The following is a 13,555-nucleotide window of genomic DNA, read 5'->3' on the forward strand; positions in this document are numbered from 1 at the left end:
CCTACTGTACGTGAGGATCTGGTTTGTGACCACCTGAGAAACCTGAACATACATACATCTTCACCAAGGGCAAGTCCTGCTTGACCAACCTAGTAGTCTTCTACGATGGAGTAACCACATCAGTGGATAAGGGAAGAGCTGCGGATGTCATCTATCAGGGCTTCTGTAAAGCCTTTGACATGGTCCCCCACAACATCCTTCTCTCTAAATTGCAGAGACACAGATTTGATGGGTGGACAGTTTAGTGGCTAAGGAACTGGTTGGATGGTCACAACTAAGAGAGTAGTGGTCAATGGCACAAGGTCTAGATGGACATCAGTAACAAGTGGTGTCCCGCAGGGGTCTGTACTGGAACCAGTACTGTTTAATACTTTCATCAATGACATGGACAGGAGCATCAAGTGCACCCTCAGCAAGTTTGAAGATGACACCAAGCTCAGTGGTGCAGTTGACACGCCTGAGGGATGGGATGCCATCCAGAGGGACGTGGACAACTCGAGAAGTGGGCCCATGAGAACCTCATGAGTTTCAACAAGGCCAAGTGCAGGGTCCTGCACCTGCATCAGAGCAACATCCAGTACCAATACAGGCTGGGGGATGAAAGGACTGAGAGCAGCCCAGCCAAGAAGGACTTGGGGGTAGTGGTGGATGAAAGATTGGACATGAACCGGCAATGTGCACTTGCAGCCCAGAAGGCAAATCAAAAGGGCTTGGGCTGCATCAAAAGGAGCATGGCCAGCAGGTCAAGGGAGGTGATTCTGCCCCTCTGCTCCGCTCTGGTGAGACCCCACCTGGAGTCCTGTGTCCAGCTCTGGAGCCCTCAGTACAGGAAAGCCATGGACCTGTTGGAAAGGGTCCAGAGGAGGGTCGCAAAAATGATCAGAGGGCTGGAACACCTCTGCTATGAGGACAGGCTGAGAGAGTTGGGATTGTCCAGCTTGGAGAAGAGAAGGCTCTGGGGAGACCTTATTGCAGCCTTTGGGTACTTAAAAGGGGCCTATAAGAAAGAAGGGGACAGACTTTTTAGCAGGGCCTGTTGTGATAGGACAAAGGGTAATGGTCTTAAACTAAAGGAGGGGAGATTCAGGCTAGACATGAGGAAGAAATTTTTTACAATGAGGGTGGTGAAACACTGGAACAGGTTGCCCAGAGAAGTGGTAGATGCCCCATCCCTGGAGACATTCAAGGCCAGGCCGGATGGGGCTCTGGGCAACCTGATTTAGCTGAAGGTATCCCTACTCATTGCAGAGGGGTTGGACTAGATGATCTTTGAAGGTCCCTTCCAAAATAAACCGTTATATGATTCTGTGATAATTAAGTGCGGCCTTACAAAAGGTTATCCTGGCACAGGAGAGAGCTCAGTGGACTTCAGCATACCACAGGTGGGGCAGCTGGAGGAAGAAACGTTTTCAGCCATTTCTATTGCCTGAGAAAACAAACATCAGATCTTGTTCTTCTGTGGTGTTTCCACATTGCAATTCTTTCACTGGCAAAACCATATCAAACGGAATTCTGCCCAGAATTCACATAGTATTTTTCAGGATTTATATAGAGCTAGACTATTTCACAAATCTGGGTTACAGCAAAACACAATCCACTTAGCCTGACCTGCCACATCTATACCACTATGGCTGCACAGCTCTGCAAAGGAAATTACTTGTATGAGCACTTAGACTTGTTAAGGAATTTTCTGACTTACTTTCTGGTCGTTGGCTCTGAGCTTCTTTTAACAAAAAAAAAGTGTTACGTCGGGGAGAGAAGGCTGTCTTCTAGCTGGACAGGTATCAAACAGAGTTCTCCTTGTTCCATACTGAGTGGGTATAGCATCATCTAGTTTACACTGAAGCATGTCAGGCACATAGAATTCACTCTCTTCAAGCTTCACTTCAAGCTCTGTATTCTATAAGATGTGCTCACAATAGCAAAAGCATTCAATGAGGAATTTTTGGAAAGCTAATGCAACTGAAGAAAGTCATGTTCAGTAACTGTTGAAAATTTCCTTTAATGACTTATTCTTTTGTGGTGGACACATACAAAATGAGCCAAAGACCTGTAATTTCTTGGATGAACTGCATTAATCTGAAATTCAGTTTGAAGCTATACAAGAGGTGTGGTTAGTCCTTTCTCTTTTGCTTCTATCCCAAAACACAAGTCTTCCAAATTCTGGCACACTTGTAGAGTATCAGAGGTCTCACTGGAGTAAGAATTTAATGCTTAAAGCTATCACAAACAAAAATGCAAAATCTCTTGCCCAGCTTTCAAGTTTTTGTGCCTATCCAAATTAAGAGCATGGGGCAAGCTCTGGCCATGTTCCCACTGCAGCTGGACTGGCCCCATGGAACTCTGCCAGGCTTCATTCTCCTACGCAATCCTTGCTCTCATGTTAACAGAGCCTGCTTTTGCTCCAAGTTCCTCACTTTTCCCACCAGGACAGTGAATTGGACCACACATCTAGTCCTGATGAACGGGTCAGGTGAGATGGTTGAGGTGGTGTAACAGCTGGTCCTGGAGAGAGAAAGGACAAGTCCCGTGTCCAGTGCTGGAGAGCTGTGTATTCCCTCCATCCTGGCTTGTGGCTCCTCCGTTCTCTTGGTGAGCTAGTTCGTGCCACAAACCCAGCTGACCCCGCAGCCCCCTTTTGGTGGAGATACCTTCCTGCTGGAGCCGTGAACCGAATCTTTCCACCCACCAGGCCCAAGTATGAGGGGTCGTGGGTAGGGTACGGCAGCAGTCACATCTGCCACGTGGCAGAAGCTGCAGTGGCTCCTGTGAAAGAGGCCTTTTGGCAAAGGGGTTTGTTTTGCTTTAATAAGTGGCTGGAAAGTAATGGTAATCGCAGGTTCATCAGCTCAGATGTTAGTCAGGCTTTCAGACTGACAGGTCTTCGGTTCAGCAGTGTATGAAAATTGGTCTCTAATTTTCTTTTAACGAGGATTTCCTTTTTTAGTGAGGGGAGAAAATATTCCTCCCCAGAGACTTTTTCAAAAAGGCTTAATAATCTCTGTGTGTTTTTCATTTGAAAATCTTCAGCTCCCATTGAACTCCTTCAGGTCCTGTTTTTTATCCTAGCAAGAGTATGTTTTAAATAAAGATGTAAAGGCAGGGGGGAAAGGAATGTTTTTAGGGGCTAGAGGAGGGCTGAATTGCTTATTATGAAATATTGGCAATACATACATTTGAAGTTATATCCAGCAAATATTTTGTGACAAAATGACTTTTTTTTTCCCTCCAGATCCATTTTTTCGGAGCCCAAAAGACTTATCAGACAAATATACTTGTCACATCACAGAAGAGGATGGTTTTCAAGTAATTCTAAACTGGAAAATTATTGACAAATTTAAAACATCTTTATGACTTCAATTGACAGAAAGTGCAAGTCCTGATTATTTTAAGCAACTTTCAAATTGACCTCATCTACTAATCTACAGAAAATTTTACTTTTTATTTGCACATGTGGCTTCAATAGTAAAAAGAACAATCCAGGCCTCCTGCTGCCTTTGCTTGACCTCATGTCAGAATGGCCTACTATTGAACTTTAAGGACACAATCCTCGAAAATCAAAAGCTGTCCTGGAAGCCTCTTCTCTCCAGGGCTATATCTCCTGGAATGCTTCCCAGCAGATCTCTGGAGAACCCAAAGACTGCTCTCTTGAAGTCCAGGGTTGCATTCCTGCTCTTGTCCTTCCTCCCTCCACTCAGGATCTTCAACACCACCATCTCTGGATCACTGCAGCCAAGGCTGCCCTGACCTTCACATCCCAGATCAGTTCTCCCTTGTTTGTAAGAATTAGCGGAGTATCCACACTGCTGGCTCCTCTGGCAGTATCACTGGTGCCCATGTGGATGAGCAGTACAGTTTGAGAAGTCACTGCATCCTGGATCCCAGACCCAGGCAAGCAAGAAACCTCCGCAGATGGCAGTTCACATTGGCAGATGGGGGATCTCTGTCCCCCACAGCAGGGTGTCTCCCGCAGCTGTCCCTCCCCTGGCCCTGACACAGCTGCCAGGCTGAGGCTCGGCTGGCTGAGGTGCTGCACTAACAGAGCTGTCAGGGCACCGAACCTGCTCTGCAGCTGCTGCTGAACGAACAGAGCAGGAGTCGTCTCCCAGGTGCTGCAATTCACAAGCTTCTAGCCTGCACCATGAAAGCAGCACGCATTTTCCAGCCTGATAAGTGCAGACTTTGCCTGCTCCTCCCTTTATACAGCTGGGGTCTTGTATGTTAAGGTTCTCAGGGGGTTCTCCCCTGAAAGGGGCAAACTTTAACTGCCTTTTGCATTCTTTGATTCTGGGCAGTCTGCTGACTTCTTTCTGGAAATCCCCTACACAGAGGCACTACCAGCACATAACTCCTGTGGGTGAGAACACCATCTCCCTGATGCATAGTGAGCAATCCCTGCTTACCTGCAGCCCCAGACCTGCAGGGCTGCATGCTCCCTTGCCAGCTCAGTCTGGGTCACAGCATGAAAGCCTGGGGGAGCACTGAAGCTTTTTTACTATATCTTTTTCCAGCTCTGAGTTCCTCAGTTGCTCTCCTCTCACATTCTTCAGTTCTAGCCAGAATTTAGATTAAAAAATATTATGACTTTTTCCAGGTCTGCTAATGATCGTCTTCTCCAGCATTTATCTAATTTAGCTAATCAACAATAATTTTAGTTACAGTGTCAGTGTTGTTGCTAACGCATCTGGATTTAAACCACTCACTGCTGTTGCTGTTGGAGAAGAAGGTGGTAAATATCTTCATGAACTTCTGTGTTTCCTATTAATGAAGGCTCTGACCCAAACATCCAAAACAGGTCCTGATATTTTTCTTAACACCGCAGTGTCCCATCTGAAAATAGCTGTGATACAGCATGAGCCCTTTTCAGTCTTGTTTTGTCTTCAAAGAAAAGTGTCACGTGCAAGCACAGACATCAAAGATATCGTAAACATTTTATCAGAAATCTCTGCTGATGAACATGTTTTATGCTCCCTACATGAGCCTGTTTCAGGCTAGAAGTGAGCAGTTGCTTTTAAGGAAGTAAATTACCAGCAAAACAGATTGCCCTGTGAAAGCAGAAGACTGCTCGCCAAGCAAGGGCAAACTAAGGCAAAAACACTGGCTGTTGAGCAGCTTTCCTGGTGTAGTCTGAGACCCACGAGAGCATCAACTACTACAACAACACAGTTATTCCACCAATGCAAAGGAAATGGTAAGCAGGCGTTACTTGGAGATATTATATAAGCAGTAAGAAATCCATGGGTGCTGATTTGCCTGCAGGCCTCCTATTCAAATGTGTTCTCCCAATGAGAGCAATTTTTTTTTCTTGTGAATTCTTTCAATTATTGCTAATTTTTCCTTTTCCAGATTGCATCGAAGCTTTGGGCATATTTTCTATTATGATTTGATTGATTTTTAAAGAACATCATATTTTCAAGGGACTTAGTTTGAAATAAGTAGGTTTTTTCCCTTAAACTTACAGCATTCACTTTGCTTTGTGAAAGTGGTCACATGGAGAAGTAATTCCAGGAAGTAAGAAGTAGGTAAGCAATTATGTTTCCATCCTGGTTTTGTTGAAAACAAGACCAGTTTCTCTTTTAGTGAATCTTCCTTTCAGCTAAAGTCTTCTTACTAACTGCGGTTTTCTGAAGTGGGATACATGTTTGGGTAGACATAGCAACAGAATGCAAGGTCGCTGGTAAGGATGCACGTCCCGTAAGTGAGAGGGGCAAGCAGGAGGTGACTAAAACTGACAGACTAAGTATTCCATCCCATTCACGTGATACTCCATATAAAAGTGGGGGATCACGAGGATCTCGCCCCTTTTCCCTATGGCCGACATTAGGAGAGGACCTTGCGAGCCGTCCCTGCGAACTGAGGCCTAGTGACAGACTGAATCCAGTTCCGGTTGGCTGCAGAGTCCAGTCCAGGAATTCCGGGTGCCTGCTCTACAGCTATCGGAGCAGCCGGTGTTGATCTGCAGGGACTTTCAAGACTGGTTTTGTATATTTTGTATTATTTTCACAGGTGGGAGTTTAGCTTGAAACAGAGATTTGTCACACACATTGATAACTTGGTTCTGCAGTCTCTGTGCATTTGCGTTCTTCATTTTTTTTAACCAAAATACAGCTTGTTGAAAGACTTACACATCTCAGGTATCTCTGGTACTGGATCATGGGAACTCATGCGTTATTCCTGAAGTTAAGCCTTGTGTTTGACCCTTTGCAACCTCCAAGCAATTAAGATATTTCAAAATACATTGCAAAACAATTCACAATTTGTGAAAACTGACTAATTATGAAGGGTTGCATCTTACAAGACCTAGATGTAAGTATCATGGATTTCATATAAATTTTTCCTCTGCAGACAATAGCATAAAACAGAACAGCATAAACTGTCCTGCATCAAAAAGTATTTTCATGCTACTCAATTCCTATAGGCTGTTTTACAGTGAAGCAATGTGGTTGCAGTAATATTCTCTCCCTATCTGGAGATATTTTTAAGCTATGGTACAGAACAGTATGTGAATTTCTCATGGATCTGGATATTTAACATGTTTCTAATTATAAACAGAAGCTTCAGGTAAGATTGACAGTATTTTGGAAGACTGCTTCTATACTCTTGTTTTCTGACAAAGCTTAAACGCACAGATGTTTTGCTACTTGCAGTGCTTGCATTATATCCAGTGATCACTCCATTAACATCTCTAACAGCAGATCCTTCTCTGTAGTAGAAATTGTCATAATATAGAGCCTGTACTCAAGTCTGCATTATAGATCCAGTTTTCATTTATAAATGTGAAGACACCATACCAGACTTTTTTTCCTCAGTCGTGACATTGTCTTCCTCTTCTGTTATGCAGAGGTCTTGTCCTTTGCCTCTCATTACCATTAAAAGGCTAACAAGTACTTTTTCAATGTGTTTCATCTACTGAATGGGGTTTGAGCAGCAGTTGTATCTGCACAGATGTATTATTTGTCTCCTTTTACTGTCTCTTCCAGGCATCCTGTTCAAGCTAAAATAATGTATCTGTCATGACAAATATCTTACTTTCTTGCATTTGCCACATTACCAGACTGGCTATACAGCAGACGTTCTAAGTTGGATAGAAATTTCTACAGGCAAAGGTCATATTTTCCAGCCTTTGCATAAAGTACTTTTCTCTGGGGTAGCTTGGCATGTACATAAGCTCCTCCACACTAGGTCTTTAGGGACTTCCTAAAAATGTTCACCAGAGTGTGGTTTTGACAGCAGCTCTTCCTGCATCTGACTGCATAGATTAAATATTTGCAGAAACAGCCTTAGTTGTGCTGTATTGACTGATAAACGTAAGTCTTTCCTCCATTGAATTAGGTGTATTTATTGGACCTTTACTTGCTTCTGAGAGCTGTTAAGGCTCATTCAAATCCTATACTTTGTAGTATGTGTAAGCTGTTGTATCTAAACCTGCATGAACATCTGGTACTTGCAAAATTGTTGTTCTAAGCTCTGCATTTCACTATTAGATTTACCACTAAATTACACAGACAACCTGAGAACAGATATGGAAGTTTCCTTTTGCTCACAAAATGACAAATTACCTTCCTCCAAAGTCCATCTCCAGTTTATGACAGATGTGCTTCTCGGTTAAATCATTTATGTGTTAAATTCTCTGTGACTTGACAGATGCACTTAGCCTTGCTGTGAGTTCAGTCCTCCAGACAAGCACGGATGATTGCAAAAGGCTACAAACTGGCCCTGGTATGCAAGTGACCAGTCTCTCATCCTGTGCTTTTCTTTTGTGCTCCTCATTTTTGCATGTGACTTGGTGTGACATCACCTTAATAATTGAATCTTTAGAAGTTGTGCACATGTTAACCATTTTGTGCATCCATTTCAGAGAATGAGCATGGGCTCCCCCACAGATTAGCCCCATAGCTTTGGCCACTAGTTCTGCAAGGATTGGAATATAATAATATAGTGTGCATGCACAAATTCAGTCTTTCCTCTATATCTTCTGCAATGTTTTTTTCAACTGTTCAGTGTTTTGTCTCAGGAACGGTGCTTCTAAGTTGTGATGGTGAAATTGCTAACAATATAAAAAAAAAACATTTCAGGAGTAAGTGGGCATGTCCACACTGGGCTCGCAAAACACAGCACCTCCTCTTCCTCAGGAGGCACTGTTCATTTGCTGAGGCGTTAAAGGTTTATGTAGGCCAGCTAGTGATCATTAATAACACTGAAAGGCTCTGTAGTGGGTTTGTGACTGCCTCACGACATTAATATTCTGTGGTAACATCTTAGACCTGGAAGAAAACTTGGAAAGTATTGCTTGCGGTGAACTGTGAAATACAGAATTTCCTAAGTTAGAATTTCCTGTTAGCTAGTTTTCGTAGCTGAAACTAGTATCTGCAGTGTCTTCTATTACTCTCTATAAATTTTCTTACTAGAATTTTAAAGCAAAATGTCCTAATTTCATGATAACAGACAAGATACTGAACTCTACATTTTATCTTATAGAAAAAAAAACCCCACCCTGTAATTTTAGAAACTGATTGGAGCCTATTTGATCTTTTCCAAGCCAAATATCAAAACCAGATTTAAAACTCGATGAGTATCCAAAGCAACATTTTAAAGTTCCTTAGGTGCAGAATAAAAATATGACACTGTTTAACCAGCTGATCAGTGGCTTTTTCTTATCTAAGGTATGTCTACAGACATGAATACCGAGGTAAATAGAGTGTGCAGCCAGAGGAGTGAACACTAATAGTTTTTGTTAATCTCTGATACTTTCGATGCCATCTTTAATCAAAGGTTCTCAATGTACAGTGAAACTTCAGCCAGATCTACTCTGGGGCTTACGCTGAAATATTGTTAATTTTCAAACCCCTAAATGACTGATGTCTCGAATGCCAAGCTTCCTGTGGGACTTGGTGAGCCTAAGTGCAACCCTTGGGTTAGGAATGCTTCTCTAATCCTTTACCATCAGACTCTTCCTGTGTGATGTGAGTCACCAGCTGACCCTCCATGGTGCTCCCCAGCATAGGCAGCATGCCACCCTGCGCCCGGGTGGCTGAGGTCGGGCACCCGAAGCCTGCGGAGAGCCAGCGTGAGCTGGGAGCTGTCAAGGTCCCCCTTGCACAGCTGAGGAGGATGTAGCTCTACTTCATTTCTGACTGTGGGGCGAGGAATGCCCTGTAGGCACACGACTCTGAGAGGACAGTTGGACTTGCTCTTACCAGGGTCTGGGACAGGGGCAGGAAATCACCTGTCAGCTGCAGTTGCACCATGGCTTTGGGCCACGGCTTTGTAGTCCTTTCAGAGTCAGAAATACACTTTCTGCTTAAGAATATTTGTGCCTGTGTGTATCTGTATATGTATATATACACATCTATGTATATGCATATATTTGCAAGTTTTGGTAAGAATCCTTTTACTATCTGCCATAGGCTGGCAATAGATGTTCATGATTAATTTCAGCTCCTGGTATACAGATGCATTTGATAAAAAGTAAACTTCTCATCTAACAAGCAACCACAGTTCTATGTTTGAAAATCATTCTATATCTACTACTGGCATGTGTTACAGCATGACTCAAACAGAAAGGCAGAAGTTTTAGTCTTGCAGCCTAAATGATTTTAGATCTTTTTTCCCTATTTGCAAATCAATCTTATTCCATTTAATAAAATGCAGCCATACCCACATTCAGTCATGCTGCAAAACCAATAATAGCTGACATAGAAAGGAAACTTTTCTTCTCCGTTTTAGCCAAGAAAGTGCAGCAAGGTAATGCTAAATAGCTAGTCTGAAAAAATATGACATGTCAACTTGCAGCACAGGAGAAGTCTGTGTTCTGATGGGATCTTTAAGAGCAAGGACATGCAGTTTTGCTTTTTCCTTCCTCTCCAATATGGAAGCAGAGTCCCATTGCTCTGACATCTTGTGTGAAACTGAGAGTTTCTATCTCGCCCTTCATAACCCATGGCAAAATCTGCACCTTTAGAACAAGGATTTGCCATCTAAGAATCACACTGACAACCCTGCATCTTTGTATTGTTAATTTCTTACACTTTTAAAAATATTTTATTGAATTTCTCACCTTAAACATCTGACTGTCCAATATGTATTATCTTTCCACTCCAAAGTCAGAAGTGCTGTAAGACTCTAAAGACCCAAACTGTGCTTTATCTAAGTGTGTTACACACAGCACAGTGAGGTGATCAGCGGCACTATTAAACTTTAAGACCAAAATGCTCAGCCTCACAGACAAATGGGTTAGCAACCTCAGCGTGAGAGTAGTCATCTGTTTGCATCTTCTTTTTTCGTTATTGCTTTTACCCAACAGAAAATAGTGTTAAGGTGAGATCAATTCTGGACTTTTCCGAACTGAGTTAAATTTAACTGCATTGCACTATCTGCAGGCTCACAGTGGTGTGGAAGCTCTTCAAAAGTGTATTATTTCCAAAGCACTCCTTTTCTTTCTCACTATCTCTCTTTTAATTGGGTCACCTAGTCTGCTACAGCCAGGCCCTAGAGCCTTAGGAAAAACAAGTATTTAAACCATTATCTCTATTTATGCACACCACAGAGGGGAAAAAAAGTAAAATAAAATAAAATAAATCCTCCCATTGCTTTGAAATTCATCCATAATGCAGGACGCTAAAACAACTCTTTCTGGACCTGCCGTATCTGTTAGGTAAGCCTTGTAAGCCCCACTCAGGCCTTTGTCTTGCTGTGTGACACCTTATTAGCCTGGAGAATAAATATGGAATAGCTCTCCAGGCAAGGGAAGATTAATAATGAGTTTCATTAAAGATACTCTCTTTCTGTCATTCATATTTTTCTTCATTCATACGGCAAGAGCCACAGGAATTTGACAAAACTACAACTCAATTTTCCCACTAAAAATTAAAAGCAAAGACAGGATCTGTGCACTTTTCAATTATTTTTTCCTACAGTCTCTGTGGATGGCTGGACATTTCCCAGAAGAAAGGTCCTCTGGCAACAAAAATATTTGATCCTTGATTTTCCTCCTGAGTAGTTTTCCACATCAATAGAAGAAATCAAGACTTCCTATCATGATTTGCATGCATACATATCGACATCTACCAGGACATGATTTAATAAATCAGGGCCTTTGGGCTAGCGTTTCTGTGTCAATGGGCTTGTAGCTCATGTGCTCCCCTTGTGGTAATAAAGCAAAGCAATTCTTCCATTATTCTGTACATATTTAACTGGATTAATACGCAAACATACTTACAATCAGTGTATATAATACTTACATGATTTTTTTTAGGTTAACAGGCAGAATTTTACAGTATGTGTTTAACTCTGCTCACATCCAAATTAATGAGTCCTAATTGCTTTTTTGAACTAGCATCTAAGTAATATCAACTGTGTACTTCAAGTGTGTTTTTAGAGTCTTGTTACTAATTGGGTATAAATTCCTGGATCAATCCAATTTGAGTTCTGCAAGTCAGGATAATTTTTTTATTAAGCCATGCACTGCACGACACAACTACCACAATGTGAACTGAAGAAGAGATTATATCACAAAAGTTAATAAACAGCTGTGGAGGCAGAACAGTAACATTAAGAAAAATAGTAGTATCACACAACCAAATGTTATGAAACAAAGGGACCTATTGAGAATATAAAACATTAAACCTTTCTCTCCCTAGAATTAATTTGAACTTTTGATGGGGTGGGAGAGAGTTTTATTAATGCCTTCTGCAGAAAAAGCAATATACTCATAAGGAAAATACATTCTAATAGTGATACTGACACTGACGCATGGAGGGGAAGAAAAGGCAAAATTGGAAAGAGATGAGAAGTGTCACAACTGAGACCCAATTTTGACATTTCAGCATGAAGGCTGGTATTTGACCACTTGGTGTCACCGTAGTACCTGATGTTCCTAATTACTTGCCAATTTCTAGTTGCTGCTGTTGCTGCTCTATTTGTTATCACTATTATTTTATCGTGGTCATTGCTGCTGTTTTTTATCAAGAACGAAAGGCAGCAATCAAACTGGAAGCTGCTAATAGCCCTCGGATCTTACAATGAATGTTGTTGAGCATTAAACCAACAGCATAAAGTCTTGGGCATCGAACTGATTTGCATAAACCAATTGAGAGATGGATACAATTTGCACAGTTAAAGGTCTAGAAAACTCTCAAATCTGTTAACGTAGTTATTGGTGAACTTGGTCAAGTTCACAGTACTCTCCTCCTTACATCCACACCCTTTTCACTTTTCCTAAAATACTTATCTCCTGACATTGATACTTCTGTGCACATCTTTCAGTGCCATGGACAGCATTTCACACAGCAGTTTTATTTTAAAACTATTCAGACTGTAAATTCATTTTGGGCAGTCTGTGTGCTAGTTGCAGCGCTTGAGACATCAGACAGGGCTCCTGTCTTTCCTAATGTCCTCAGGTATTAGGAAAATGCCCTAAACTTCCTATGAATTGAAGAAAGAAAAAAAAGAAAAGAAAAATGACACACTAAGAATATCCTAGAATTGAAGCTAGCAAATGAGAACATGCTGTACCAGTCATGGCGAAAATGCATCTTTTGATGCCCATATGTCACCAGCTGCAAAATTTCTTGTCCAAAGTGTATAGACACACAAAAGTTTTTTAATGACTCTTTAATACAGCTGTCTCTTCTTTCCCTATTATCTCTCCTTGCCTGTTGTGGTGGATTGACCTTGGCTGGCCACACATGCTCACCAAGCTGCCCTCTCACTCCCCCTTCTCAGCAAGATAGGGGAGAAGATTAAAGGCTCATAGGTCAAGATAAGGACAAGAAGATTACTTACCAGCTACCATCATGGGCAAAACAGACCCAACTTGGGGAAGATTAATTTATTGCCAATTAATAACAGAGGAGGATAAAATACCTTCTCCAACCCCTCCACCACCCTCTCCCCACTTCTTCCCAGGCTTAACTTCATTCCTGACTCTTATACCTCCTCCCTGCTAAGGGGCACAGAGGAATGGAGATTTGAGCCTGTTCATAACACTTTGTTTCTGCAACACCATCCTCTCTATGTCATTCCCCTGCTTCGGCATGGGGCCGTGGGAGACAGTCCTTCATTAACTTCTTCAATGTGGGTTCCTCTGCACAAACTGCTCCAGCACGGGGTGCAGTCGTTCAGGAATGCACTGATCCAGATTGGGTCCCCCATACGCCACAGATTCTGCCAGGAGCCTGCTCCAGTGTGGGCTTTCCAGGGGCTGCAGCTTCCTTCAGGGCACATCCCCCTGCTCTGGCATGGCATCCTCCCTCGGCTGCAGATGGATTTCTGCTCCACTGTGGACCTCCATGCCTTGCAGGAGGACAGCTGGCCTCACCATGGGCTGCACCACGGGCAGCAGGGGAATACCTGGAGCACATCATCCTCATCCTTCTTCACTGGTCTTCATGTCTGCAGGGCTGTTTTTCTCACCTTTTTCTCACTCCTCTCTCACAGCTGCCGCACAGTGGTTTTTCACCCTTTCTTAAAACTCAGTGCCACAGATCGTTTTTGAAGTAAGAAACTGCCTTCTGTTTGATAATTTACTAATTACGATGGTCTTGGTCCAGGATCA

Source organism: Caloenas nicobarica, chromosome Z, assembly GCF_036013445.1.
Source record: "Caloenas nicobarica isolate bCalNic1 chromosome Z, bCalNic1.hap1, whole genome shotgun sequence".
NCBI classification, from domain to species: domain Eukaryota; kingdom Metazoa; phylum Chordata; class Aves; order Columbiformes; family Columbidae; genus Caloenas; species Caloenas nicobarica.